The sequence below is a fragment of the Lutra lutra genome, chromosome 8 (assembly GCF_902655055.1).
Source record: "Lutra lutra chromosome 8, mLutLut1.2, whole genome shotgun sequence".
Taxonomy (NCBI): Eukaryota; Metazoa; Chordata; class Mammalia; order Carnivora; family Mustelidae; genus Lutra; species Lutra lutra.
In genome coordinates this window covers 105,939,261-105,945,949 of record NC_062285.1, presented here as the reverse complement: position 1 = coordinate 105,945,949, position 6,689 = coordinate 105,939,261, and the positions used below count along the sequence as shown (strand labels likewise).

At 38.0% G+C, this 6,689-nt stretch overlaps 1 pseudogene; it reads left to right on the top strand.

Moving 5' to 3' along the window:
* Positions 1–641: 641 nt before the first annotated feature.
* Positions 642–763, top strand: LOC125108037 (uncharacterized; annotated as a pseudogene).
* Positions 764–6,689: the final 5,926 nt, after the last annotated feature.

Here is a 6,689-nt window from a genome sequence, read left to right as displayed (position 1 = left end):
TTTTCCCCTTCTCATTCTTAAAGACCTCTTTCACATCATCAAACTGTGCTCTGTAGGATTTGGCTCTGACACAGCTGAGCCATAAGGAAATCTATTTTCTTCCGTTCTTTGCTACCAAACTTCCAACTCCCAAGAGCCACTGCTGTTCACCACATCAAGATCTTACTTGCTATCATTGCTCCTCTCTAACAAGAAGCCTGGCATACTCACATGACCATGTCCTTTCTGGTCCTAGAAGAAATTAGTCTAATTTCATAAATTGTCATGGAGAGTGACAGCCAGACCAAGAGGCTGCAGGGCCAGGTGACTCTGCCATGGAATGTAGTTTCTTGATTGAGCAAAAAGAAGGGAAATCAGAAGCCCCAGATCTATCACAACCAGGATTGGGAAGGCAAGTTATTATTCTGATTTTTTTTAAGATTTTATTTATTTATTTGACAGATCACAAGTAGGCAGAGAGGCAGGCAGAGAGAGAGAGAGGAAGAAGCAGACTCCCTGCTGAGCAGAGAGCCCGATTCGGGGCTCGATCCCAGGACCCTAAGATCATGACCTGAGCCGAAGGCAGAGGCTTAACCCACTGAGCCACCCAGGCGCCCCGGGAAGGCAAGTTATTTGACCTCTCTGAACTTAATTTCCTCCTAAGCTTTGTGCAGTGGCAGTATTGTAGCCAATGAGGTTTATCCGAGGCGCATTATTGCTAATTGAACTTAATTTCCTCAATAAAAAAAAAAAAAGAATGGTAATGACAATTACCATATGTGGTTATAAAGGTATCTGTGAAAAATGCCTACAAAGTGAGTTTCAAGGTAATACAAAGCTAATGATGAGATATTTTTGGATTCTATAAGGCACAGAATTCATGATGCTCTTGAGATTAATATTAATTTTTAAATGTCATATAAGTTGCAGATCCAATTGTGAAAACAATTGGTTAACTGCTCCCCCCACATCTAATCCCCATCCTTCCCTCCGTTCTGGAAAATCTACCTTCCACAAGAAGTCCATCTAAAGGGAACAGTAAATGTTTAAATTTCCAAGTCCATCCTCTGCAATAGCATTACTAATTTAGGTACAAATAACATGCCTCTATTCCCACAGAATTTTTTTTAGATAGAATTTTTCTTAGATAGAATTTTTCTTTTAATGTCTTCGGATGAACTGATATTTTAGACCTTAAAGACATCACAGGCTGGTTTGTTTTGGGCTACTCTGTCTTGCCAGGATTTTGAAATTAATCTTATTGTGAGTCCTATAATCTATTATTTCAGCCACACACAACTCCAGAATTAAATAACTGAACATTTTGCGTCTTCTTTTTCTCTGTAATTTCTTTAAGATGCAAATATAAAACAAAGCATGATTTTTCAGAAACAGATTTTAAAAGTTAAAAAAAAATAAAGGGTGTCTATGTTTACATCTTTCTCTTCTTAGACTTATCCCAGGTTACAGATATGAGCTTCAGAGAACCCTCACACTTCCCTAAATTATACACAATTGTACGTGCATTCATCTTTCTGAGGAAAGGGTCCTTACTATTCAGTGACAATTCCTGACTCAACCAAGGTGAATAACAACTGCTCTTCATGGCCCTAAAGTGAAAACCAATGTCAATGGATATCTGTGAAATTAAGATGTACTTTGAGTTTTCTTCCATCTACCACAGAGCTGCAGGTCTTTTCTCCAGTAATTATTGTATTTGTTTGCTGCCTTAGAAACAGCCAAAAGCCAGTGACTGGCACATCACCAGCTGCTCAGATGAATGATAAATGTGAGTGGATGAGTCCTGAATGTTAGCCTTTGATCCCCCAGCTTGCTAGGGTATCTCTCTGGAGTTTTCTTTGTAGGGCAGCTTGGAAGTTTCTTTTGAACAGCTTTCTCTTTTCATTTTTATTAGATAAGAAATTACTCTACATTCTGTTCAGCAGGGAACACATTATTCTGTCAAAGCTGCAGAAAAAGAGAAGCATTTTCAAAATGAATATCTCATAGAGGAGAGATATAATTCTTGAAAGAAGTTTGGCTCAGCAAGACAAACAGAAAAAAATATTCTGGAAAGATTTATGAGAAGCAATGAACTTTGGTCATGTCGGACTTTCTATTTGAGGGAGAGCAAGCTCCCTACTATAATTATTGACATTGATTTTTGTTGTTGTTTTCATTAGAAACTATATCAAGAGATGTACAAAGTGTCAGAGAATTTGGGATGCCTCTGAATACACAGAAGAAATATATACCTCTCTCCAGCCAAGTAAATTATTCTCTGAGGGCAAATTGAGCCCTATTTATATAGTGCCATTAACTCTTTTAGCATGAGAGAATTTCTAGATAGAGAATGTGGATAGTACACCTGAAGAGCATACTACATAAGCAGTTACTCTTCTGATAAGATCAGAATCACTATGCTATAAATAAAATAGGACAGATGTGTTACTTGGAGCACATATTTACTACCTATGTTCTGCCTTCTTCATCCTTCAAGAGCAAGAAACATAATTAAATATGATCAACCTGAATCAAGTATCTTCTGTTCAAAAAACAAAAAACACCTCAGAGATTAATTCTGATCAACACCATCTCTTAATTAGAGATTCAAGAGTTTCTCCCTACCATCCAACAATGTTAGAATTTGACATTGGGAAATATAAACAATCCTGCAGGACTCCAGAAGGTAGAGGACAAAAAATGAAGAATGGAAAAAACAAAGTTAAGAGAAGGAGAGAAAGAGCCTTTGTTCAATTAATGAAAGAAAAGGGATGTATCTATCAGCAGAGATCGCTTGAAACAGAAGCAACTCAAGCAGTGACATCTAGCCCTTCATTTGAGTTGTTCTAGAAGTTTTTCGCATTCATGTGTTCCCTATCCCCACCCTACCTCCAATCCAAGTCCACAGCCCCTTACTGGAAACCTAAGAGGCCAGCAAAATTTGGAATTCTGAATTGTTTGGACTATAGAAAGTTAATATGAGTACATATACTTTAGGGGTATCTGAGTGGCTCATTTGGTTAAGTGTCTGCCTTCGGCTCAGGTCATGATCCCATGATCCCAGAGTCCTGGGATCAAGTCCCACATCAAGTCCAGCATCAAGTCCTGAATCGGGCTCCCTGCCCAGTGGGGAGCCTGCTTCTCCCTTGTCCCTCCCCCAACTTGTGCACACACACACACTCTCTCTAAAATAAATAAATAAATATTTTTTTTTAAAAAAAGAGTACTTATACTTTATATTACATAACGTTCTATAGTTGGATGCCATCATTGAATACATTAATATTTTTGCTGCAAAATATATGAATATCCACCCTAAATGTGAAAACAAAGACTATAAATAGTCTTATGTTAATTTATGCCATGTTTAGACCCAAATATATCAGATAGGACTTTGTCACCAAATTATTCTTTCAAGATGGAATACTACTTTGTTAATTCATCCTGCACGGTCTTTCCCACATCTCACACCCACACCTTCCCATAGAAATCACTGGTGGCTTGAGTGGCCCCAAGTTCTCCAAATTTCATTTTAATATTGAAATAAAAATGAATCAAGTTCTTTTCCAATGAAAGTGGGAAACTTCCTGCCTGCCACCCTGCCAGATCTCCAAGCCTTCTCTGATTTGCCCTTTCTGCCGAGTTCCCCTCTCACTCGCATCTAACTTCTGATGTCTGCTTTGTGTTCTCTGCTTTGTGTGACCCAACTGTGGCATATAACCCCTTTTCCTTTGAGTGTCCAATACAAACAAAGCAAAGTGGGGGTAGAAAGGGGGAAAGAAATACAGACGATATTGAGGCTATAGAATGGATGGGACTCGGATTTATAGGCTCCCAGAAAAGGAGAGACATTATGTTCCTGGCTTGGATGAAAGCTTAGGAATAGCGCTTCCTACCAATACAGATATGGAGAATTTTCACTGAAAATGTCTTACATTCTGTATCATCATTTTACCAAAGACATAGAGATAATGCTGGGGTAGGCAGATTACATCACAGCATAACACAGAAAATGAATGAAAAATGGAAACTTCAGAGCCCTTCTCCATTCCCATCACTTGGGACTTTAACTGCCCGTCTCTTCCCAGGACTGCAGACTCTGGTTATGATTTTGACATTCCTCTCATTACCTCTGAGCTGACCGATACAGTGACCTACTAGCCATCTGTGCCCACTGAGCTCTTGAAATTTGGCTAGCCCAAACTAGAACATGCTGTCAAGATAAAATATAGGACTAAAATCAACTTCACCTGTTTCTCTCAAATTTTTTAATCTAGCTTATAGAAAACTTAAAAGTATATGAAACACTCACACTATGTTTTTCTTGGATGGTGCTGATGTAAGTCTTTCCCTTATCATTTCCCTCTCAAGAGTCTCTCTCCTCCTCTCTCGGTCTTCTTTCAAAACTTCTTTCAAAAGTTCGTATACCCATTCAGTAGACGAAGCAAGCAAGTATACAGCTCCCCCTTGATCTGTCTATCTTATCTTGACCAAGTCCACTTGAAAATGAGGGAGGACAGGGTGAGGAGGGAATGTGGGGGACAGTTTCCTGTTTCATCCTCAGAGTGGTTATTTGGGTGCTTCCTTAAATATGGTTTATTTTTATTCAAAGACAAATTATGTCACTGGCCTTAAATCTTTCTACGACAAACATATATAGAAAATATATATTTACCATTCATTAACCCTGAAGACTCTGTAGAACTTGAGCCACTTGAAATGCTTGACTTTATGTCTCTACTGCACTGATGTGAAAAATCTTGAATGGCGGTTGATTCTCTGTCTGAATCTCAGAGAATCCAAGACTGGGAAGCAAACCAAGAAAATCTGACATCCTTTAAAACGATTTCATCTAGAGCATGGCAAGGTGTAATGAAAGAAGTCTGCCTCTCATTTAATCAGTGCATATGTACTGAGCCCCTACAAAAAAGGAATGGTTGAAGGGCTGGGCAATAGGTGCTCAGCACACCCAGGTTCCCTGGAGGCAGTATTCTTCTTCCCTGGACACTGAGTGCCAATAAATAACCTGATATCCTCCTCTCCATACCTGATCATTGTTACTTTCTGATGGTATAACTTGATGGTTAAAAAATGAGTCATTAATATCACCTTCCCATTAGAGGAGAAAAATAAAGATAAGATACCACCAATGCTAAATTCCACAAATTAATCCAAAAGATAAGAGAAAGATCATCTTATAGTCTATTTTATTAATATAGCTAATAAAAATATCTTATCTTTTTCCCCCCTTGAAATCACCAGCCTACTTTATGCAATTTAAGAACTCAGGAAATGTGACAGAGTATAATTACCTGCTCCTGCCTTTTTAAAAAAAAAAAAGGTGCCAGAATAAAAAGATCACCGAGTTCTAATATACATCTGTAAGAGTTATAGAAAAATCACTGGTTATTTATGATTCTTGTGGAGCATGGTACTTTTTATTAACAATCATCGGAACAATTCAAACTTTGTACATACATTATTTTTCTGAAGATAAATTTGGTAGGTTAGGTGGATTTTAAAAGTTATTTTAGGTATGTTTATATCATAAATGTAAAGAAAAGTCCCTCAACTCTTACCACCACTGAAGTCCACATATATTCCCAAAGATAACAGCTCTTCTCTCTTAATTAGTTGGAATTTCACATTATTTAGATACTTTAAAAGCTCAAATTCATGTTTAAAAACTAGTAAAGATAACAGCTGGCACCATATATTAACAAAGTGCTAGGCACCATTCTAAGCACTTGGCATATACTGATTTACTCAATCCTTACAAGATTCAGAGTAAATATTATTATTTTCCGTATTTTACAGATAATGAAACTGAAGCACAGAGAGATTAAGGAATTTGCCCAAGTTCTCTAGGCCATTAAGGGCAGAACTTGGGTGATCCCAACCCAGTGAGTCTGACTCTGGAGTCTTCACTTTTCAGCTTTGTGCTATACTTCTTAACCAAATAGTAACTAATAATAGTAAATGATATTTGATGCGGTTATTTAATTAATAATGCTAAAACTGTCCAAAAACACATCTTCTGACAAAACTGAGCACAACTAGTAAACAAAGCAGACATCAAAATCTATCTACCTTAAAACTAAACTCCAAGTACAGTCCCTCAAAATGATCCGTATACACCAGCAAATTACCTCTGAACAACAGCGGCAGTTGCACTGACCCGAAGTTGAAATACAGAAAGTTGTTGGCAAAGCTGAAAAACAACTGAAAAAACCTAAGAGTTGCTACACCAAGAGCAGCGTGAGGTAGCATGAGGGGATCAGTGCTGCAGTCCCCATGGGAAATGATTAGGCCAAAAATGGCAGTAGCAGAGGGAATGAAGAAAGGGGGACAGGTGAAGTGGATGGAACTTAGGTGGAGGTGACTTGGCTACTGAATGGATATAACAACAACAACAACAACAACAAAAAAAGACATATTTGAGATCATTGCTCAGGGACCTGGCTTGAATGAGGCTAAGAAAAAGAAGATGCCTGACATACATTAGTGTAGGGGGCAGGGAAGGAAAGGCAGGTTTGAGGGTATAGACAGTGAATTCAGTTTGGGAAGTGTTTGGTTTAAAGTGGGTTAAATGGGTAAAGGGGTAAAAGGAGGATACTTGTGATGAGAACTGGGTGTGGTTATGTATGTGATGAATCACTTAATTCTACTCCTGAAACTAATATTGCACTGTATATTAATAAACTGAA